The 24,925-nt window shown below is 40.8% G+C and overlaps 1 long non-coding RNA gene across 1 annotated transcript; it reads right to left on the reverse strand.

Moving 5' to 3' along the window:
- Positions 1–2,960: 2,960 nt before the first annotated feature.
- On the reverse strand, positions 2,961–20,884 carry LOC115526137. The gene is made up of 3 exons (XR_003972555.1): positions 20,816–20,884; positions 3,155–3,164; positions 2,961–2,972 (listed from the first exon to the last, which is right to left on the reverse strand). It is a non-coding gene; the product is annotated as an uncharacterized LOC115526137 (long non-coding RNA).
- Between the last annotated feature and the right edge of the window lie 4,041 nt (positions 20,885–24,925).

A 24,925-nucleotide genomic window follows, 5' to 3' on the forward strand; every position in this document is an offset into this window, starting at 1 on the left:
CTGGGCAAAACTGAAGAATCCTTTATGTTTCAGAAGATAGTAAACAGTTTGAATTCTGAAATGCCACTGACACAGGGTCTACAATTTTTTCAGTGGATCTCTTTCTCTGGAGAACTAACTCCATTTTAATACACATGTAGAGTGGGTTTCCCGAGTTTGCAAGAAAGGGAGCCTTGGCTTTTTTTATTTCTATCACTTCCTCCTTCAAGCTGCACTGAGTTGCATATTAATGGTGGCTTGGCAGACCCCTGCCCAAGAGGCACAGGAGCATGAAAGACACACATACGTGTGTGTGAGGTGTGCTATCAAAGGCCACAGGAACATCAGTAAGAAGGAAAATTGACACGGGGACAGAATCCACCCCTGATCAAACAGAAGGTCTTGACAAACCCTCATTAGAGAGGGCTTTATGCTGTGGCCTGACTGAAATGTTTTGGTCTGCAAGGATCCCGATGCAAAGGTCAAAGTGGCCTTGCAGTCAGGTATTCTAGATTCTCTTTCTGTGGAGCAGATGAAGGCAGGCCTTAAAATCAGCCAGGATCAGACCCGGGGCCAGTAGGAGTGCTTAATCAGCTGCCCTAGGTTCCAGGCAGGAAAATTCTGCCTGCTGACAAGGAGACATTAGTGATGGAGACCATAAATGTCAGTGACCTCCACTCTCTCAACTTCTCTGTCAAAAGCCCTCCTTGGCAACAGATCAGGGGGACACGTTGCCACACTGGTCACATCTGGCTGTGTCTATGACAGAGATTAAAGTGACAGACCTAGAAGTATGAGAAGCCCACTTACCAGTTTCCATCTTAGCAGCCCTCTGCTTGGCACTGGGGGTGCTCGATAAACATTTGTGGGTAAAGGGTGAGCAGAGGAAGAAGGAGGGATCTGTCACCACCCAGAGCCTGGCAGGGACGATCTTCTCTTTCTCATCATTGCAGCTCTTGGGACTTTGGTTCAGAGGGAAGATTTTTCCTCCTGTCCCACTCCTGCCTATTTCCAACATGCTGAACTACATAGAGGTCCTCGTGGAGGCAGGTGGAGATCTGGAACTCTCCTAACAATGCTTCCCGCAATTTATCTTGGGGACTCCTTGAAAGATAAGTGCAGGTAGGGGTCCAGCCTGGAGCCCCTATTTTATGTATATTCTAGCTTTGCCTATAACAGTGACTTCTTCAGGGGTCAGTCACTTCATTTGTTAAAAAAGGGATAAGCCGAGTATTCTAAGGGTCCTGTTGAACAATCATCTTCCATGGCTTAGGCTGGACAGAATCATGTCACCGCTTCCCTGTATAAATGTGTCTTTACTTAAAACACAGGTTTCCTAAACAGTGTTCTGTACCTTCCGCTATTGACAACTGTCTTTCATGTTGATACTCCTATAACCTTGCCCTGACATTATCAAAGTCCAGAAAGCAAAAGCTTGATGCCAGAGATAACAAGGCAAAAGCACTCAGCACACAGTGCCCGAGTCACGGTCATGCACTAACAGCCACCTCAGCCACCACAGCCAGGGGACTCAATCTCCCAGTTAAGCCATTTCCTGGAGCAAAAGCCCACATTTCTTGACAGAGGCAACCATTCAAAGCTGCCCTCTCTGCCCTTTCAAATTTAATTTGTTTCAAATCTTGTAGGAGCCACAGAATTATTTCAGGATTGGAGTCAAGTGAAAACAGGTGTGCTATTCTTTTATCCCCCCCCACCCCCACCTCCCCTTCAAAAGGGCCTGATTAGGCGCCAGATTAATCAGACCAGCCAATGGGGACAGAGGAACCCCTTTACTCTCTTGAGCACTGGTGACCAGGACGCTAACCCAGATTCCTGGAGGCACCAATGTAAAAGCCCTGACCCAACTGACCTTCCCATGCCCCAGCAAGTGCCTGTGAAGCAGGAGGACAGGGCTACCCGACCAGGCTATGGCATCACCCACCCTGTGCCAATTGCCTTTTCTGCTCCAATGCCTGTCGGCCTGGCCCTGAGAGCCAAGGCCTGGTGGTCTAGCTTTCCAAGATCAACCTGAGCTCTGTTCTTGGCTCTCTCAGCATTTGCTTTGGCTGCTCAATTTAGGCCAGCCTTCCCGGTGTGTCAATATTCAGGGGGCTAAGCACGGAAAACATTCACAGAGTTTAAGATGAGATAGAAAAATCTTATTCAAAAAGGAAAATTGGAGTTCACCAAAAAGTCACACCAGAAAGGAAAAAAAAATGGAAAAAGGAAGAAAAAAAAAAAAGATTCCAAACGTGCAGTCCTGGGAAGGGAGCCGTTTGTACTAAGAACCACTGCTAATGGAGATTTTTGTCTCAGTTCCTGCTGTGGAGGAATCCCAGGCTCAGACCTAGAGTGTCTTTGCTCATCTATCTGTACAAACACCTTGGTTTCCATATTTCTTCTCATGACTTTATATTTATTTATTTACTTAGTTATTTTTAATTTACATCCAAGTTAGTTAGCATATAGTGGAATAATGTTTTCAAGAGGAGATTCCAGTGATTCATCCCCTATGTATAACACCCAGTGTTCATCCCAACAGGTGTCCTCCTCAAAGCCCTTTGCCCATTTAGCCCATCCCCCCACCCACAACCCCTCCAGCAACTCTCAGATTGTCTCTGTATTTAAGTCTCTCATGTTTTGTCCCCCTTGTTTTTATATTCTTTTTCTTTCCCTTCCCTTATGTTCATCTGTTTTGTATCTTAAATTCCTCATATGAGTGAAGTCATATGATATTTGTCTTCCTCTGACTGACTTATTTCACGTAGCACAATACCCTCTAGTTCCATCTGCGTTGTTGCAAATGGCAAGATTCCATTCTTTCTGATTCTTCTCATGACTTTAAATTCCATCTCGATGCTGACATTCCCAAGCTCAAATCTTCAACCCACACCTCTCTCTCTTGAACATGAGACCATATAACAATAATTGACTTGCAATCTCTTCTTAGCATTAAAATATTCAAATCCACTCTCCCCTAAGTCTGCTCTTCCCTTGGTCTTCCCTATGGCAATGCCATCCTTTCCTTTGTTCAGGCCAAGAACTTTGGGGTTATTCCTGCTTCCTCTTCCCACACCCCATCTGTCAGCACATCTCATCTGTCCTACCTTCAAAATATTTCCCATGTGTAACCACTTCTTGCTATTTATGTCACCACCACACTGGTACAAACCACCATCTTCTGCCTGAAAATTAAAGTAGGCTCTTGGGGGGCACCTGCGTGGCTTAGTCGGTTAAGCGACCGACTTCCGCTCAGGTCATGATCTTGCGGTCTGTGAGTTTGAGCCTCACGTCGGGCTCTGTGCTGACAGCTCAGAGCCTGGAGCCTGCTTTGGATTCTGTGTCTCCCTCTCTCTCTGACCCTCTCCCGTTCATGCTCTGTCTCTCTCTCTCTCTCAAATATAAATAAACATTAAAAAAAACTTAAAAACAAAAAGTAGGCTCCTGGAATATCACCCTACTCCCTCTGTCCTTTCCACACCCACCCTGGCAGCACAGAGAAATGAAAATGATTCTTTTAGGATGTAAGTTAGGTTGTATCACCACCTGCTCAACACTCTCCAATGGCCTTCCCTTTCACTCATACTAAGAGCCAAAGTCTTTGCAATGGCCTTAAAGACCTTCCAGTATCTGTTCCCTGTTCTCATTCCCCTGCACTTAACCTCTGATCTCACCACCTACCTCTCTCCTCCTTGTTCACTCTGCTCCAGCCACATTGGCCTCCTGGATGGTCCTCAAACCTCCAGCCATTCTGCCACCTCAGGGCATTTGCCTTTGCTGTTCCTTCTGTGTGAAATGCTCATCCCCTACGTGTCTCTTTCTAGTTTTCTCCCTCAGTAATTTTAGTGCATTTTTAAGTGTCACCTTAACAGAAGTGCCCTCTCCAACCACTCCACATAAAATTGGAATGGCCATACATTCCACCGCTCCATTTGCCTCACGCCCTTACTATTTTGCTTATCCTGCTTTACATGTTTATGAAGCAATTATTTCTACCTGGCTTATTATATACATGTTTATTTGTTTATTTTCTGTATTTTCCAACTAGAGAATAAGCTCCAGGATGATGTAGCTTCATTTTATCCACTACCGTATCCTCAGAACCTAGACTAATGTCCCCTACGTGGTGGATATGAGGACATAGTCTTCTAGATAACTAATACCAAGCACCCTTCGAGTCTTCTGGTACCCTCAACTTCTCTTTGCATGACTATGCCAGTTTTAAAGGTGGAACGTGAGACCCAGTCCTGACCAATTAGAGCATTTCACGTCTCCCCACTCTCCATCCCATTTTTCATGATCACGTGAAAATCAGAGCCACTGAGGTGCAAAGAACTTCTCTCTGATACCTGGGTGGAAATATTGCTCTTCTTCATTGAGCTTTAAGCTAACAAGGTATAGAAAGGACTGAACATGTTGTAGCCATTTGGTTGCGGTGAGGAGAGTCTGTGAAGCCTTTGAGATGAATTGATGGGGAACAGTCAGAAATCTTGGGGACACAGATTCTCTTGACCATGACCTATTCATCTCACATAGAGAGCACTGAACTTCAGGGAGAAAATAGAAGGCCAAAAAATAAGGCCATCTTCTTTGCCCCTGTCCTCCTGCTGAGCTTTCCCAGGTCCACCATTTAGAACTGTGAAGATGTTCTAATCTAGAACAGAGACGGCATCTTATAGTCAACTCCAACTGACTTGTGGTGGTTACCTGGAGCTTAATGTACAGAGAGATACACAGGCTGCGGGAAAATGTGCCATGATTAACTAATAATGTCTGTTATGAATACAAAAGGGGAGAGTGGTTCATATTAGTATAGATTTTTTCCATCTACAAAAAAGCATGAAAATTACATAAAGCATGGATATACTTTCATGGATAAAGCATGAAAACAGAGCTAATTTCAGAGACAGAATCCTTATTAAATATGTATATCATAAGGGCACACAGGAAGTGGGGGGAAGGTATGATTAGATTGAGGGGAAATTCAGGGATGGCATCTGGCAGGTGAAGCATGAATGGAAGCCCAGAAGTACAGACAGCTCATAGACTGATTTATCTGGAGCAGAGGAGCCACGTCGCAGAGAAATTTGAGATAAGACTGGAGATTTCCACCAGGGACAGCATAATTGACAAGGGCCTTGAATGCTAGACTGAAAGGGGGAATTGGCTGCAGGCAGCAACAGGGAGGTTCTGTCGGGTCTTGAGCAGGTGAAGGTTGTAATAAGATCGATGTTTGAGGCAGATTATTCTGTCAGTTGAATCCAAGATGAATTGAAGCCATGGGAATCAGTGGTGGGGAGGCGGGTTAGCATCCTGCTGCCATGAGTCAAGGAAACGCACTCTGGAAAATGTCTTAAGCAGACCTGTCATGAGTATGACCACAGACTCCTTAGCTGTGTCCAAACCTATGTCATGGACATGTTTAGAGAAGTTTCAGAACCTCCACAGAGCTTTCAGAGTAAATGACCTGAGCAATTGTGGAAGGTCCTTCAAGTCCATTTACTTGACAGTGGCCAGGGCAAGGAAAGAGGCAATTCTGAAAAAGCTGTTAAAGATTCTGGTGTGAAAGGAATTTGGGGCATTTTGTTACTGTGGCACCACAGAGTCTGTCTAATAGGGTCTCCTGCTGAAGTGTCTGCTGCATCATTGAAAGGGATGATTTGTTAATTATCAATTTCACTCATGTTAGGTCAGCCATGGTAAGGGCATGAAGCGCAAATGAAATGTCACAGGGTGCAGGCTGGTAAGAAACCAAAGCAAACAGATGAATATAGGGGAAAGGAAGGCCAAATAAGATAAAAACAGAGAGGGAGGCAAACCATACGAGACTCTTAAATATAAAGAACAAACTGAGGGTTACTGGAGGGGAGGGGACTAGGGGATGGGCTAAATGCATGATGGGCATCAAGGGGGGCACTCGTTGGGATGAGCACTGGGTGTTATATGCAAGTGATGAATCACTAAATTCTACTCCTGAAACCATTAAACAAACAAATGAACAAAAAATAAAACAAAAACCAAAACAAACAAACTAAAACAAAGCCAAGTGTGGCACAGAAGTGGAGAGGTCATTTTCTAGAAAAACAGCAGATACTGTGCTCTCACTGGCAGTTTCCATCCACCAACGTGGGCTAACCACTTGCAATTTTTAAAGAGAAGTTCTCTATCTAGAGTTTTATGTAAAACGTCCTGATGTTTGTTTTTAACTCGTTGAATCCTCCATTTAGGTTCCTCAGCTCAGAAACTATACATGTGGGTTTAGACACTATTACTGGGGCTAGCCCTTGATTCAAGAGAAGCAGAAGATGAACTTTGAAGCAGGCAGCCTGGAATAAAATCTTGGCCTGCCCCCCTTTTTCCTCTGTAAACCTGAACAAGGGAACCCTCAGCTCCCAGCTTCCATTCCATTATTTGTTGAATGGCGATAGTAAGAGTGATGATTGGATTCACTAGCGGTTACTAAGTACCAGGTACTGTTTCAAGGGCTGTCCTTGTATTACATCATTTTTCTCTGTTTTTCAGATGAGGAGATTGAGACACAGAAAGCTGAGGTGGCATTTCACTGGACCATGATAACAGTGGATGGGAAGCAGCTGGGATGTTTGCAAAACACATTGTAGCATGAATTCTTTTTTCCCCTTTTGTTGAAATATAATTGGAACGTAATACTGTTTCGTTTTAGCTGTACATCATAACGATTTGATAAGTGTATATATAGAAAAATGATTACCACAGTTAGTTTAGTTAACAGTCATCACGTCACAAAGTTACAACTTTTTTCCTTGTAAGGAGAACTTTTAAGATCTACTCTCTCAGCAACCTTCAAATACACCATACAGTTTGTTAACTCGGGTCACCAAGCTGTATACTACATCCTCAGAACTTATCTGCCTTGTAGGTGGAAGTTTATACCTCCGACCATCTTCACCCACTATTAGTTTTATTATTAGTGTAATGGAAAACAAACGGCCTTTAAAAATTCTAATTTCTGGCAGCTGCTTCTGCTGCTGGGGGACTGTCATACTTCCTTTCTTGAAAGGCTCTTTATTTAGGAAGATGCCTGAAAAGTCCTCCTAGTGTCTAAATGCTAAAGCTTCTGAGGGATGGATACTCAGTAGAGTATGCTGAACCATTCTACTAAATAGTGGGGCCCAGGAGAGGAGGCTGAGCTGAGAAAATGAGGGGGCCAATAAGAAGAAGGAAGGTGGGGGGGAGGGCACAGAAGAAGAGCAGCTCAAGCCACCCACATGTCTAGGGGGAGACTGGGGGACTGAGAAGTTGGTCAGTGAACTTGCCTGGAGCAGGACTAGCAGAGGAATTGTAATCACTTCCTTCTATGACTGCTGAGAGGAGTCAAACGTTGTGCTTGCAGAGAATGCTTACAGATGCAGAGAGAAGAGGGGAGGGGAGGAATAGGGAGAGCAATAACTAACACTTAGGGAGCTTTTTGTCTGTGCCAGTCCTCTTCCACCTGCTTTATGCTCATTTAATGCAGACAACAACCTCAGAGGAGGTGTTCTATTAGCCCTGTTTTACAGATGGAGAAACTGAGGCAGAGTGGATGAGTGGATTGCCCACAGCCATCCAGCTACAAGTGACATCACCTGTGCCCTTAACCTCTATGCTGTCTTGAAAGACAGATCCAACTGCAGGAGAGGAGATGCCTGTAAAAATGAGGATTCAAAGGAAGGAATTAGCAAGAATAAGAGTGACTAAGAGACGTGTAAACCCCCTGGGAATCCCCAGGAACTTTGGGAGGCTCAAGGAGGAGGTGGCTAGTTGTTGGTTTTCCACTGACCTGTGGTGGGTCTTGAACCATTTTAATTTAAACATTTAAACAAGGTGATACAGCTTATGTTGATCTTCGGGTGACACTGTTTATTTTCATGATCAAATAGGGTATGCAAGTGACTAAAATCCATCATTCAGAAGTTAACCTTCTCCTCCACCAATGGCCCTGTGCTGATGCATGATTAATATGTCCAGATAGTACATTCCAAGTGGTGATAGCTGCTTGCCCAACTGTGGGGAGAAGCTAATAACCCCAAAGAAGCCTCCTAGGCATCAGAGTAAACCCCAAAGAAGCCTCCTAGGCATCAGAGTAAACTTAGTTTCCAGGACTTTCTGAATGAGGAGGGGGAGAGACCATTTTGTTATGCAGAGGCTTATCAATCGCTTTCAAAGACACAACTAATACCCAGATCTAAAAAGAGAAAATGGTGGAGCATTCATTAGGGAGGCTTTGATTTTATCTGATCAGGAGGGAAAAGAGAGACAAACCTATTACACTGCTTTGAACTTTGTTAATTTGTATAACACATGCTACTTATGTTCTTAAGGAGGCAAGATCCACATGATGGACACTTTTTTTTCTTATTGATTTACCAAGAATTGGGGCATTGCAATTACTTTCAAGAAACAATTTAACTTACAAAGATGGAAAAATCTTTGAATGAAAATGCTATCCATCAAAGGTAAAAAAAAAAAAGTTAAGGGTTGTCACAGAGGAAAATGAGACAAGCATGATCAAAATGCAATGTGTTTAACTCGTAAAGAGATCACGCAGTCTCAGGATGTGTTCGTGTGTGGCCACTAACATTCTCTTTTTTTTCTTTTTTTCTCTCCTCCTCCCCCTCATCTTTCTCCTCTTCCTCCTCCTCCTCCTTCTTTTCATTCTTCTGCTTGCTTCTTCTTCCTCTTCTTCTTGCTAGTAATCCACCGAGCAAGAGTCAAAAGCTTTTATTTTACTGATGATCCACTATCAACTTTGCAAGCATAGAAGCAGACAGCTGCTTTCTGTGGGCCTTTTGTTTCCCAGATACGACAGGGGAAACTGGAGGGGGAGGCTTACCCATGAACTATGACTTTCTTAAAATATACCCATGCAGGGGCCCCTGGGTGGCTCAGTCGGTTAAGCGTCCGACTTCAGCTCAGGTCACGATCTCACGGTCTGTGAGTTCGAGCCCCGCGTCGGGCTCTGGGCTGATGGCTCAGAGCCTGGAGCCTGCTTCCGATTCTGTGTCTCCCTCTCTCTCTGCCCCTCCCCCGTTCATGCTCTGTCTCTCTCTGTCTCAAAAATAAATAAAAACGTTAAAAAAAATTTAAAAAATATAGCCATGCAGGACCTCAAGAGAAATCCCATTTTCTCTCACTAGGAATCCTTGCTCTTTGCACTAGTATACACTGTGCATCTACCTTTCTGTCTTGGAAATGGTACGCATGAAGCAACTTCGAGTGGCAACTGGGCTGAAGGGTTGGCACAGGTGGTGAGCATTTACAGAGAACCACATCATGTGACCTCAAAAGAGATGTGCCGCTTTTAGGTGGAATTTTGTTGTACTGATTGTGGTGAGCTCCACGAGAGGCAGAAGGGAGGGGGAGAATACTCAAAGTGAGAAAAAAGCACTTGTGGAAGCTCAGAATTAAACAAAGACGTCTTGTTGAGTATTAAGAAACAAAAACAATGGATCCAGAGCCATGGAATGGTGCCCAGTGGCCCCAAATGCTCATTTGCTTTTAAGGTTGTTTGGGCTTTAATTAGTGAAGCCTTGACAGAGGGATTAAAAAACTTGAACTTTGAAAAAGAACAATTTTGCAAGGCCAAATGGGAAGAAGGATGAGTGGATGCAGACGGCAATGCATACCTCTCAGCTTGTTTGGCCAAGGATTAGAACTCTATGCTCAGAGGCGGGGCTGGTCGTTTTATTTAAAAGAAAGGTTCAGATCACTTTATTCTACTTCGAGCATGAGATAAACTTACCATGAAAAAACTTACAGAAATAATGTCTCTCTTTTTGTCGTTTTAATCCTTCCGCATTTATCAAGAGTCAATAGCTCGCACTCCCCCCACACTTGGCCCAAAGTGTATTGAACTTTTTATAGTTCCTCCAAAGTAGAAGCTACTTAATGCATTTGAACCCTCTGCATGAATTGCCTTCTCTGCTTCCACCTGGTAGACTTCTGTGTATCCTCCAAAAAGTGTCCCCCCATGTCATCTCTCTGAATCTTCTCTGAATTTTGTAACATTTACTTAAATCTACGTCTGCAAGCGCACTTATCCCGTCATGCTGCAATTATTGGGTAACATAAGATACATGCAGAGGAATGCATGTAGCATGTATTTTCATTTTAAATAATAATAAGTCTAAAAACATCTATGAACTGTTTTTAAAAAAAATTCAACTGAGAACCTTTTAAAGATCTTTTTGGCTTTACTCAACGATTCGTGGATCGGGATCCCATCTAGCAGACAGAAAGAAGCTCTCAGGGGCTGTACAGAATGAAAGCCTTTTATAGGCAGAAGGGAGTAGGAACAAGGAAGCTATATTAGCAAAAAGTGGATTGGTCGTGGCAAGGTCACTCTCCTTTAGGGAATGGTAGGGGTCAATCAGGCCAATTATCTCACTGGTGTCCATCGGGTAGTTCCTGATCAACTGCTTGAAGATTCCATTTCTGGAAAAGGCTGACACTGTAATTAAGTGTTGGTTGGGTGACACAGGGCTCAGCATAAGCGGTGCCATTTGGGGCCCATTGTCTTGTCAGTACGAAGCAAACAGCTTAGGAAGGAGAGTGTGCCACTAACTTAAAATTTCCCGCGTGACTCACCTATCTCTCTACCTACTTGCACTGTAGCGGCAACTATTAAAGACGTTTTGTATTTATCACATCCTTGTTTTTCTTTCCAGTTTTACCGCATATGTGTGTATCCTTAAACAACATATTGTTTACTGCTGCCTGTTTGAACCTAATAGGAAGAGAATTATATATGTTTTTAGGATTCATCCATATTGATGAATGAATCATGCATTCTTAATGGAGTGAAAACTGGTTCTGGCAGTACAGAAAACTCTCACTCTTTTAATGTATAAAGCAAAGATATGCATACAGTATATAAATAGTTTGTCTATGGTGTTGAAGTTTCATAGGGGGCTATGAGTAAAAAAAAAGTTTGAAAACATCTTTAAAAATTTTTTAGGGTTATTTATTTATTTTTTAGAGAGCAAGAGAGTGGGGGAAGGGCAGAGAGAGAGGGAGAGAGACAATCTCAAGCAGGCTCTGTGCTGTCAGCGCAGAGACGGAAGTGAGGCTCTATCTCACTAACTGAACTGTGAGATCATGACCTGGGCCGAAATCAAGAGTCAGATGCTTAACTGAGCCACCCAGGTGCCCAGAAGAAAACATCTCTTAGGGGTATTATAATGAAAGAAAAAAAAAGGCTGAGAAACACTCTGTGGGTCACATATTTTCATTGCTACATAGTATCTCATTAGATGGTTAGACCACAATTTATCTATCTAATGTTGGTGTATATATGGTTTGTTTCCAATTGTTTTATTGTTAAAACACTCTTGTGTCCACAAATTAGATAACCTCAATGAAATAGATTGATTCCTTGAAAGACACAATCTACTAAAACATATACACAAGAAATAGACAATCAAAACTCGAAGAATTCTTAATAAGATTAGGATGAAAACAAGAACCTCTCTTCTCATCAGTGCTTTTCAACATCCTATTGGAAGTCTGGCTAATGCAATAAACAAGAAAAAATTTAAAAAGGTATAGACATTGGGAAGGAAGAAATAAAATTGTGTTTGTTTGCAGGTGACGTGATTGCCTTTATAGAAAATCCAAAAGAATCACCAAAGAACTGAAACTAACAAGAGATTATAGTAAGGTTGCAGGGTATAAATTAATATACAAAAGTCAACTGCTTTCCCATATACCAGCAATGAAATTAAAAACACATTGCCATTTACATTAATAATACCCCAAGAATGAAATACATAAGTAAAACCTAACAAATCGTATACAAAATCTATGTGAAGAGAACTATAAAACTCTGATGAAAGAAATCAAAGCATAACCAAACAAAGAGATATTCCATGTTCATAGATTGAAAGACATTATCACCAAGATATTAGTTCCTCCTAACTTGATGAATAGATTCAACAAAATCACAATCAAAATCCCAGCAAGTTATTTTAGGGATATCAAGAAACTGATTCTAAAGTTTATATGGAGAGGCAAAAGACCCACAATGGCCAACTCAATAGTGAAGTAGAAGAACAAAGTCGAAAGATAGATGCTACCCGAATTTAAGACTATAAATCTGCAGTCATCAAGACAGTGCACTGTTGGCAAAGAATAGACAAATAGATCAACAGAACAGAAAAGAGAGACCAGAAATAGAACAATATGAATATCGGTGACTGATCTTTGACAAAGGACTAAAGGCAATGCAATGGAACAGATAGTCTTTTCAACAAATGGCGTTGGACAACTGAACATCCACATGAGTCTACACACAGACCTTACACCTGTCACAAAAATTAAGTCAAAATGGATCCTAGTGAAAATCTCAGAAAAAGTCAAAAATTGAAAGTTTACCGTTAGAAACTCCTTTGAGATAAGCTTTTAGACTTGAATGACATAATAATAACAGCAGGAGCCCAATAACAGACTTTTCTCTTCCACCACCTAGTTACCCTCTAAAAATCATTTCATTGCCATAAAATTCCTGTTGAGCAAAGGTGAAACTCACATTTTGAATGATATTAAATATTAAAGTGCAGGGGCGCCTGGGTGGCTCAGTCGGTTGAGCATCCGACTTCGGCTCAGGTCATGATCTCGCATTCTGTGAGTTCGAGCCCCGCGTCGGGCTCTGTGCTGACAGCTCAGAGCCTGGAGCCTGTTTCAGATTCTGTGTCTCCCTCTCTCTGACCCTCCCCCATTCATGCTCTGTCTCTCTCTGATTCAAAAATAAATAAACGTTAAAAAAAATTAAAAAAAATATTAAAGTGCAGCTTTAATTTTTATAACCACATTTTCATTGTATCTGCTTGCTCCTACTCTAGCATTTTCTTTCCTCTACTTTCCTTGGGTTTCTTCTGCTGTTCTTTTAAAGTTCTTACTTTTCAGTCTTTCTTTTCTTATACATTTACGAGACATTAACTTCTCTCAGTACTGTTTTACTTTTCCCATTATTTTTCAGTTATAAATATTTTTAAATTTCCATTGTGATTTCTTTTTATGTCATGTGCCTCCCCCCAAATGCATATGGTTATTTTAATCGTCTTTTTGTTATTGATTCCTGACATACTGTGTGACAGTTGGGGTATGGTCTTGTGATGCTCTGAAATTTGTTAAGCCCTCCTTTATGGCCTAAAAGGTGAAATAGCCTCCATGTGTACTTGGGAAAAATATATGTTCTCTAGTTATTGGAGTGGTATTCTATCATGTCTGCTAGATCAAGTTTCTTAATTTGACTCCTTGACAGTGAAAGCTATAATTTACTAAGATAAATGTGCTAAGTGTCACCTAGTCTGAAGGTGACTTCTCCATTTTTCTTTGTAGATTCGTTGATATTTGCCACATATATTTTGGTATGTTATTAGGTGCATACAGTTTAGATTAATATTATATTCTGTATCTCACCATTGCTTTTGGCCTTAAAGTCTGTTCTGACTAACATTAATTATGCCATCTTTCTTTTTGCTAGTATTTGCCTGGAATATCTGTCAGCGTCCGATTAGGAAAATAGAAACCTCCTTAAATATCTAAACAGAGGGAATTTAATTCAGGAAATGGGTTACACACATTATAGATCTGAGAAACCCACCAGGGATGGTGAGGCAACTCGGAGATTAGCCACAGCAAGAAGCTGCTACCACGTGTGGGGAGGGGAAGCAAAGGGGAGAAAATGATATCAAAGCCCAGGGGTCGTGGCCACCCAGTAGAAGTGGAACCACAGTGACCAAGAGGGGGCTGTAGCAACAGAGAAGATACTGCAGTGCTGGAGATTCTACCGAAAGGAGAGTAGAGACGAAACCACAGGTGATGGCTTCCTATTGTCAGCCCAAACTCGGCCTCCCGTTGACCCAACACAGATAAAAAGCCATGGACCCGGAGAAGGCAGCTACTGGACATAAGCACCACTTTGATTTGACCAGTGGAAGCCCCTTCACACTGGCCTCTGTGCCCTTTTGACAGGTCCTCAGCAATCTAACATAGCACGGCCTTACTTTATGACACAAAAACACGTTCCAGGCTCATCTTGTTCTTTTTCTGCAGACCTCCAGGGAGATCTTCATTACTCTGCTCTGGTTCTAACAGCTTATGCAGGTCCTCTATTGGGAGCAGAACTTTTCTTAACTGCTTCGACTCTGATTCCTCTTGCTTCCCTAGAGCAGGATAACGAGGACAGGAGTCAAAGGGACATGGCTCAAGGCCTTTCCAAATTTCTGTACCCTAATGTTCTAGATCTGGCTCCTGCGAACTGAGTATAAATGGATTCTGTTTTGGAGTCCAATATGATAATCTTTACCTTCTAACAAAATAGTTTAGTTCTTCCTCATTGTATATTTAGATTAAATTCTACCAACTTATCTAGTACTTTCTATTTGTCCCTCCTATCCTACTTGTTTATCTCTTGTTTTAAGCCCTTCTTGCCTTCTCTTAGGTTAATTTCATTTGTTTCCCTTTCCCTTATTCCATTTTTGCCCCTTCCTGCTAGTTTGTGTGTTACATACTTTATTTTTGTCCTTTTAGGGATTACCTTCAATTTTTACCAGTCATTTTTAGTTTAACAAGCTTTAAAAATAAAGTCCTTCCAGGGTTCTTGGGTGGCTCAGTTGGTTAAGTGCCAGACTTCAGCTCAGGTCATGATCTCACGGTTTGTGGGTTTGAGCCCCGCATCAGGCTCTGTGCTGACAGCTCAGAGCCTGGAGCCTCCTTTGGATTCTGTGTCTCCCTCTCTCTCTGCCCCTCTACCGCTCATGCTCTGTCTCTTTCTTTCTCAAAAATAAACATTAAAAAATTTAAAATAAATGAAGTCCTTCCATTTCCACTTCTTTTCCTATTTTTCCTTCCTTTTCCTTCACTCCTTGCTTCATCCTTCATGTTTTTGCCCCTTTGTTCTTTTTACCTCCCTTCCCTTTTCAAGTGATTGGGTCTTAAATCCATTAGGTGGGCCTGACAAGGTAGATCTCTACACCAGGATGGAGGTGGCAGAGAGCAACAGAGGAAAGAAGGTGTCTCCATGGGGTGGGGGTGGGGGGGGCAGATCCTGTCGTGTGACAGCCTGGCACAGGGTGTTGAAGAGAGTGTCCCTGGGGGAGGTTGCCTGGAATAAGGTATAAGAGCCTTATCAGAATGTGTAGAGCAACCATATGGAAGAGAAATTTGGTTAAGAGTGTTGAAGCTTGAAGTGGGTGGGTTGGTTGTACCCTTTGGAAGGAAATCTACATAGGACAAGGAGGTATCTATGTAGGAGGTGGGAGGTAGGGGTGGGGCAGGAAGTAAAGTCAGGCTTCTGATTCTGCATATTGAAAGTTCAAGAATGGTGAAGAGAGTAGTCACGTGGGGAGGCAGGCTGTGGACTGCTAAGGAGGGGTTCTAGTCAAGACGGTGGTTCTGTATAAGATGTCAGACCCAGAGCAGGGTGAGGAAGATCTCTCTGAGGTGGTTACAAATAAAAAGCAAGAGCCTGGAACATCTTTTCATGCCATAAAGTAGGAAAGTACTCAAAAAATTCTGGGGACATTTCAAAACAATACAACAGTCACCTCAAAGAGCTTTTCATTGATAAAGTTGAGGACAATTTAGACATCAAAATAAATAATGAAAATAATGGATTATTAAGCATTTAATAAAATAAGAACTCATGAGTCCATATGACATAAATTAATTAATTAATTGAAATATTGATGAAGAATGACATATTTATGTGGTTTCATTACACTTTCTATTAAGTACTTTTTAACTACCAAAGAAAAAAAAGAGTAGCTTTTCTACAATGAGTGGAAAAGCTTGGCATGTATCACTTTAATCAACTGATCAGGTTTAGCATTCTTCAGAAAAGGACAACCACAGGACAGGATGCAATAGCATCGGTTCTGTGTTATTTCTGCCAAAGATGTATTAGCTTAAATCTAATCATGAGGAAACATCAGACAAATCCAAATGAGGGAAATTCTACAAAACAACTGGTCTGTAATTTTCAAGTGTCAAGGTCATGAAACTCAGGGAAAAATTATTGAACTAGACTAAAGAGATATGACAAGTAAATGCAACACAGGATTTTGAACAGGATCTTTTTGCTATAAAATATATTAGGACAGATGAGAAAATGTGAATAGGTATGAGGATTAGATGGAATAATGTCTCAATGTGAATTTACTGATTCTGATGGTTACTTTGGCTATGTAGGAGCATGTTTTTGTTTGTAGGAATCACACATATAAGTATTCGGGAGTAATGGAGCATCAGGTATGCTACTTACTCTCAAATGGCTCAGGAAAAAAAATTATTCTGTAAGTTGGAAAATACATTTTTAAAGATGGTTAAAATTTTTATGTTTCTGTGAATCACTTTAAAAGAGTTTAGATCACCAACTCTGTTCATCTCCCTCTTGACTTAATACTATTGTACTGGGTTTTCATTATAGCTTCCTGATTTATTTTTGCCCAGTATATATATTTTTAATTTTTTTAATGTTTATTTATTTTTGAAGGAGAGAGACAGAGTGTGAGTGGGGGAGGAGCAGATAGAGAGGGAGACACAGAATCCAAAGCAGGCTCCAGGCTCTGAGCTGTCAGCAGAGCCCTACGTGGGGCTCGAACCCATGAATTGTGAGATCATGACCTGAGCCGAAGTCAGATGCTTAACTGACTGAGCCACCAAGGCACTCCATATTTTTGTCCAATATATTAAACATTATTGTTTTATACATCCAGTTTTCTCTAAATTTTCCCGTATATTTATATTTTCTTTGCTAACAATTACTTTTAATACCATGGGCCTTCCTTCTGAGGTTTTCATTCTCACAAAAGAAAATCCTTCAGAAGGTCTCTCAACAAGAGAGCATCTGTTGGTAGCACACCTTTTTGTGTACCTGAAAATGTTTGTATATAAATCTCATTCTTGAAATACAGTTTTGTAGGTTATAGGATTCTAAAGTAACAATGATTTTCTTTCAGATCCTTGAGCTATTCTCTGTCTTCTGCTTTCTGTTGCTGATTTTAAGAAGTGTATAGTCATTCTAATTATTGTATCTTTGTATTTAATCTGTATTTTCTTTCTGGATAGTGTCAAGGTTTTCACTTTGCCTTTGGTATTTTTCAGTTTCACTACAAAATCCACAGGTCTTTCTGAATGTGAAGATTGTATCTATTACGAATTCTAGAAAACTGTCAACCATTATCATATTGAATATTGACTTTTCCCAATTCTCTCAATTAGCGATTCTGAAATGCCAATAAACATCTCTTATACCTTTACAATGTATCTCCTTTGTCTATTAAACTTCTCAGTTTTTAACTTCTGCATTTCTCAAAATTTCAATACTTTTATTTTAAAAACATATTAAAATATCATTTTATTTTCCAAACCAGATAATTTCAACACCTGTAGTCTTGGTGGGTCAGATTCTACATTTGGTTGTTTCTACTGACTTTCAATCATGGTGGTTTATTCACTCATATGTTTAGTCATTTTTTATTGTTGGCTTATGTTCTTTAGAACTATTATCCACGGTAACTTTTTGAAGCCTGGTTTAAAGTCTAGTCTTCCAAATAAGTATTTCCAGTGTTTCTGCCAGACATTTGGTAATATTATTACCTGAGACCGTTCGAACTACATGCTTACCTTGTGATTTTGGGGGTCCAAATCTGATAGACTGTAGACTTGAGTTTATAGATTCTTAGGAGAGATATTTCTCCCACTTCTACCCAGAGCCATGACCCAGAAATCTATGTACTCCTACAATCTTTTTGTAGTGTGGGCTTTTCTTTTTCTAGTTCATATCCTGAGAATATTATCTTATAGGGTTTCTACTGGTTTCACGGAAGAGGTCAAAAGCCCTTCAATCTCTTCTTCTCCCATTTCCAGACCAGAAAGCCTCTAAAGTAGAATGTTACTTTGAGATGCAAAAGGACCCTGGTAATTTACCAAGACTGAATTTTTTCTCACCACTCTAAAGTGGTAGGATCTGGGAATCCGACTTGATTTCAAGAAAACAAAAAACTACCCTAGGCACTAATCAAAGAAACTATGGCATTTTTCCACACTTTCAGTATGAAGTAGTTGAGTTTTTTTCCCTTGGCTCTCCCATAGCAATGTGAATCAAAGAATCTAAAGAAAACAACAACAAAATAACAAACGACATCTAGTATAAGATGTATAATCTAGTATAATCTAGAATCATGACGAGATAATTTCCCCCAAAGTCATTGAGAGCTACCATACTTTCTTCTGCAGTTTCTCCCAAATTCCAAGTGTGTTAATTGTTTATACAAAGAAAACTTGCACAAAAGTTGTTGCTAACTACATGAAAGTTCTTTGAGGGAACAACGGAACCTAGTTCTAGAGAGCCTAGGGCAAGGCTGCTGGGCACTGCAGCAAAGAAAAGAAAACAAAAAATATAGATTACTTGATTGATTGACAAAGGTGTATCATATAGCCTTTAATTGAGAGGAAACAATATAACACAGAGATAAAGCACATTGACTATGTGTCAGGTCTCATGGGTTCAAATCCAGACTCAGTTACTTGTTAGAAATGAGGTCTTAGGTGAACCTTCTCTAAGTTCAGTTTTTAATCTGTAAAATGGGGGCCGGCGGTGGGAGTGGGGGTAATAACAGTAGCTTTTTTAATGAGGCATTTCTAAGCAAATTTGATTGAAATGATTGTTATGGAAAGGATTATGGGTAGTCAGAAAATCTCTCAAGGAAGCAGTTGCAGAGAAGTGGGCCCTTGACCAAAGCCTTGAAAGATGGTGATTATTTGGATAGTCAGAAAGGAACCTAAGAAACATCTCACACAGATGTATTTGTCTTTCTAATTATAGAGAGGTTAGCAGAGCTCCTAAAGCCACTTTGGATTTCAACTTCCCTCCTGATTCATGGAGAGAACACCAAGTAGTACTTATAGACTCTAGATTCATTGCCTGGGATTAAATCATGGAATCATAGGTCTACCTCACTGATAACTTTTTTTTTTTAAGACTAAACCTCAGATTTTTTTATTTGAAAAGTGGGAGAGGGCTTACTTCACAGGGTTATTGAAATGATTAAATAAAACAACCCATATAAGTAATATATAGAAACTATTCAATAAGTATTTATTTTAAATTCATTTTTTAATTCTTAGTAATATTACCCTTTTCTCCAAATGTTTCCTTCTCAAGTCCTGACTCTCTGGAGTATTGCTGAACTTACATGATCTGCCTTCCTCATCCACCCTTTGCCCTAAGTGGAAGAACACATTTCCTGATTAAAGGGGTACATCCTGTGAAGACTGACTGTGATGGCAAGTCCACAATAGACAGAGAGACAATGTATTCTTGTTCAGAGCAGCCACCAACAGTGATGACAACAGCCCTCAATGGGCTGGGGTCAAAGATCAGCTGTCCCTCTGTCACTTCATTCTTCTTCTGGCTCCCAATGGAGTTCATTAGGAACTCAATCTCAAGTCTAAAATTCAGTCAAAGCCCATCCTCACAGGCCCAAGCAAAGGACACCAAATGAACAAATTCATAAAGCAAAACAAAGCCCTCACTCAATCTTCTGAACAGTAAGTTTACCACCCCTTTGGTGGTTGTGGAAGCATGGTGCAGCCACCAGCTAGGTGGGAAATGCTGAGGGAAGTTGGTGATTCAAGCCCTGTGGATGGGGGTTGGAGGTTAGCAGGAGGGCTAGATGGAAATCCTGGACACCCTCCGGAAATGCCAGAGTGAGGGCCAGCAGTGCTTCTCCAGATGGGCAACCGAGAAAGCTTAAAATGCTGTGTCAAACTAAAAATGGGAAATGTGACCACAGAGGCTGTTTTTGACAAAGCTCTTTTCTTGTCTCAGCCTCATGGGAAACATGCTCCCTTGGAAACCATTGGAGTAGTCGATGCCTTTCCTGCACTTCTCAAGGCACATGCGTGACATTTGCCCTGGATGCAGCTGGAACCCATCTTTTATGGCATAGTTTATTCCTCGATGCCATTGTCTGCTGGGAGATTGCCCAGATCCTGAAAGTGTGCAAGCAATACTTTTCAATTACTGTGCAGTCATTCTGACATGCTGTGTGGCCTTCACCAATTTGCTGCACATTCTGTCTTGATAGTACCCACAAAGTAGGCTTCTTGATAGTGTGGATAAAGTAATTTCTCTATTTTGTTGCCCAGAACTCTTTTTTGTAGGCTCAACTTATCAACGGATCAATGCAGATCAGAATATAGGAGAGAGACCACCTGAGTGGTCTCCAATAGAAGACGATGAGAATTAAATGGAGAAATGTGGATGGGGCCCCTGTAATGTGCCTTGGCTAGCAGAAACTCTGCTCAACAAAGGGAAAGATATGGCTAGATCAGAGAAATCCAGCAATCAGATCAGCATGAATGACTCTGCTAGGTATACCTAATGCCCTTCTTCCCCTTAATGTGGTTGGTTAATTTTTCTTGGAGAACACTCACATTATGAATGCTAACTATTTCCAAGCATTATGCTCAACACTTTAAATATATGGCCTTACTTTTGGCTTTTGGCTCAAGGTGACAAAGGTGTAACTGTCTTTAGTTGTCCCAAATCCAGGCTCATCCAACACCAGCTGCTTCCACCATGCCATCTAAGGTCAACCCCAATGAGATAAAAATTATATACCTGAGTTGGACTAGTGGGGAAGTTGGTGCCATGTCTGCCTGGCCCTAAAGATCAGTCCCCTGGGTCTGTCTTGAAAAGAGTTTGGTGATGACATTGCCAAGACAACCAGTAATTGGATGGGTCTGAGGATTATAGTGAAACTGACCATTCAAAACAGGTCTAGATTGAAGTGGGACCTTCTGCTTCTACCCTGATTATCAAAGCCTTCAAGGAACTGCCAAGGGACAGAAAGAAGAAGAAAAACATTAAGCACAGTGGAAACATCACTTTTAATAAGATTATCAACATTGCCTGACAGATGTGACACTGATCTTTAGCCAGAGAACTTTATGGAACTATTAAAGAGATCCTGGAGGCTGCCTAATGTGTGAGATGCAATGTCAATGACCTCCCCCTCATGACACAGAAGATATGAATAGTGGTGCAGTGGAATTCCCAGCTAGTTAAGAACTACAAAGGAAAATATTTCAGTGAAAGATCATTTGACGACCTAAGCAAGTAAATAAATAAATAAATGACCTTATTTAATCCCCATGATAATAACATAAAGTTGATGCAATTTTCTTTCTTTTTCAGATGAAAGAATCAATACTCAGGCTTGAGGAACTTTGGTAGAAGCTGGAATTCAAACACAGGCCTGGGTAAATCTAAGTCCCACGTTTTCAATGACATTGCTGTCAATCTTGGTTTCTAGAAATAGAAAATCTGCCTTCTTCTCTCTGCAGCTTGGAGTGGTTTCTTAGTAGTGAAGATGCCACAAACAGCCTCAGAAAAACAGAGGGTATTTGGTCATTTTTTATAGTTTTGCATACTTAACAATATATAACTTTCTTATTAAATTTCTATAAACCTGTATTACTTCAAGACAAAGTTATTTCTCCCTGTTCTGACCCATCTCATGTATCATTACCAGAAGAGTCTGGTTTAGTTACTTCTCTGCTTGGGAACCTCCTAATACCTCCTAGTGGTCCCCAGGGTCATGGCAACAATTGGATATCCAAAGCTGGCCACACCCTGCTTTTTCAGGCTGACTTCCTGTTGCTGTAGTCCCACCTTGGGGGTTCAACTGTGCTGTGCAGATATCTACAACAATTGGGATTTTAAGCCAGACCATGTCTGTTTTAAATATTTTCTGGGACTGCGCTTATACAAAGTTTGAAAAGTTCTTCTCTCATTCAACTACACCCCAGTTCACTCACCTGAATGAATGAATCTCCCTACTCCACATCTCAGCTCAAGCTCATCTTTCTCCTGAACTGCTCTTTCTGCCAACACTGCCTTTTGATATCTCACGAGTCCTTCAAGGCCTGGTTGAAATGTCCTTGCCTCCCTGTCCTTTATGTATTTCCAAAGCTCTTCACTCACAATGCTCTTGTAGAACTCACCACACCAAACCTTGTGGTGTGGTTATTTGGGCCCATCTCATCTTGTCTTTCCCTTGCTTCTGATGTCCTATCCTAGGGTTGAGCAGGTAGAGACCATGTCCATATCTCCATTATACCTGTGTGCTACCGCAGCATCCACTATTATGTTCCAAAGATGCCAGGCACTTAATAAATATGTGCTGATTTGAACTTCACTGATATTGATAATTATCATTTTAGGCAATGGTTTAGGTAAAATGATTGATGAACACCATCTTTAGTTCTTGGAAGATGTTATGGTTTAATTATGTTCCCTGACCGCAAAAAAAAGATATGTTGGAATCCTAACCCCCAGTACCTCAGAATGTAACCTTATTTGGAGGCAGGTCTTTACAAAACTAACAAAGTTAAAAATCAGGTAATTAGGATGGGCTGTAATAAAAATGACTGTGTCTTTATAAAAGAAGAAATTGGACACAAAGATGACACACATAGAAGGAAGATGGCATGTAGTTACAGGGAGAAGATGGTCGTCTACCAGTCAAGGTGGGAGGCTTGGAACAGATCATTCCTTTACAGCTCTCAGAAGGAATGACATCGTGATTTTAGACTTCTAGCATCTAGAACTGTGACATAATACATTTGTCTTGTTTAAGCCACCCGGTGTATGGTGCTTTGTTATGGAAGCCCTAGAAAGCCAATACAGAAGCCAAGTGTTAATAGGGACCAATAAAAGCATCCTGTGCCTACTATTACAATCCTTGCCTGATTACAGGGGTAAGGCAGGAAGGGCCATATTAATTTTCTTCCTGCAAAGGATCTTTATCCAGGCAGGAGGGTTCCAGATTTTGCTTTATTTTATTCTGTTTGTTTCTTTACAGATACCTTTGGGATATTTCTTTCTTCAACTGAAGGTCTATTGAGGGTACTAATGCTGAAATATAACCTGAAATAACTCATGCTTTAGCTTTCTCTTTCTCCAGGTCTTCAGATTCCTTAAGCACAATAAGAGTAGCTTTCATTTTTCTTGTGTGTGCACTAGCATCCATCTATACGGGCACATAGTATGTTTGCTGAAATAGCAGTGATTCTCCACTTCTTCTGAATTCCACTGTGTTGTGTCCATCCCTTCTGACCCTTAGCACTCTCTAACTCCTCTTACATCTATGTGTGTGTGCAAGTCTTATCTTTCCCTCTAGACTGTAAATTTCTGAGGTAGAATCCATGTGTGAACAATACCTAGTACTCAGTAATAAATGCCTATTGAATGGACAGATGGATGAATAGATAAAAGGGAGTAGGGGGAGAGCAGTGGCTGGACACCTAATCTTGGAAATAAGAGAGAGGGAAATTTAGTCCAAAAAGGAAAAGGGAGGTGGATCATCACTCTTTGGCTCCTGTTTTAAATACATGAAGTTGAGGTACACCTGGGGCTCATTTATAATTATTTACAGCTGCAATGTCAGAATTTAATGGACAGAACCTAAAGATATATGAGGAAACCTATGGAATATTCATTTCGGCTGTCACTGACTACTGAGGGCTTCTAAGAAAAGCCATTTAGATTAATAATAATAATAATAATAGTAATAATAATAGGTAATGTTTATTGATCTCTTTCTATGGGCCAGCCACTATGCTAAGAGTTTTATACATCATTTCATTTAATCCTCCCAACAACTTTATAAGTTAGATGATATATTTAAAAATATAGATTCATGAGATGGTAAGTGAAACACTCAAGGTTTCAAGGCAGGAAGTAGTGGATTCCACTTCAGTTCGTACTATGCCAGAGCCTAAGCTTATGACCTCGGCTACAAAGACTCATTTATAAAACGTTCTTGCCAGAAGCAGCCAAAGCTTTGGTCCTGTTTGCAAGGTTGTCTTTTGTGACAAAAATTATGAAAAACTTCTGCTGTAGTATGAATGCTGGTTTGTTGTACAGTGTATACTGTTTCCTGTGTACCCATCTGTATCTAATTAAAGAAAAATGAGGACATATATTGATAAGGATACCTTGTTGAGAGTGGAATACCAAATGTTTCATGTGAAGTTTGGTTCCTCATATCTACTGGTGGTCAAAAAATGTTAACTTAGTTGAATGCATTCGATTTTGCCTGAATAGCCAAGAGTAATTTCTGGATGGCAGCTTTTAGATGCTATTTGCTCCTAGTGGTGATTTAAAGCAAGAGGCCAGGATCATTACCATACTACAGATTGAAATCTGTGGGAATACAGGGAAAGGAGGAGTCACTTTGAATTGTATGTTATAGAGTGTTTGCAAACATGTCAAGTCTTTTAGTTTAGAAGTCAATGCATTCCTTTTTCTTATTTATTCAGCAAATATATATATATATACACATATATATATGTGTATATATATATATGTGTGTATATATATATATATATATATTTAGTACCAGGCAATGTTGTGCACCTTCTGGATTCAAACCCAGTGGTAGACAGGTCAGGTTCTCTGTCCTTACTGAGCTTATAATCTGGAGGGGGAATTGGCTGTTGTAGTCCTGTGTAGGGGGGGGCAAAGACAGCAGAAATGCAGGGTGCTATGGGAGCATGTGGGAGAAGCAACTTGCCCACGACCAAGAAGTCAAGAAAGACTATAAATCCGAGACTAGAAACTTCGAGAAAATTTTCAAAGAACTGAATATTTTTAGATGAAAATGGAATTTTACTTCATAAAGCATATGGCTATTAAATTAAAGGGACTCCTATTAAGTTTGAAAGATGACAGAAGGCTTTAAAATGTCCTCTTGGCCAAATGGCTCATTATCCAAATAGGGTAAGTGTCCACCACTGGGAGACACACATTCACTGAGGCACCACCACCAGAGGAGGGATCATGCTCCTTCATCCAAAGGGGTGTTTCCTGAGCCCAGAAATGCCAATGCTAGAGGAGGGCCTTATTGTGTTTGTA

Source organism: Lynx canadensis, chromosome D1, assembly GCF_007474595.2.
Source record: "Lynx canadensis isolate LIC74 chromosome D1, mLynCan4.pri.v2, whole genome shotgun sequence".
Lineage (NCBI taxonomy): Eukaryota > Metazoa > Chordata > Mammalia > Carnivora > Felidae > Lynx > Lynx canadensis.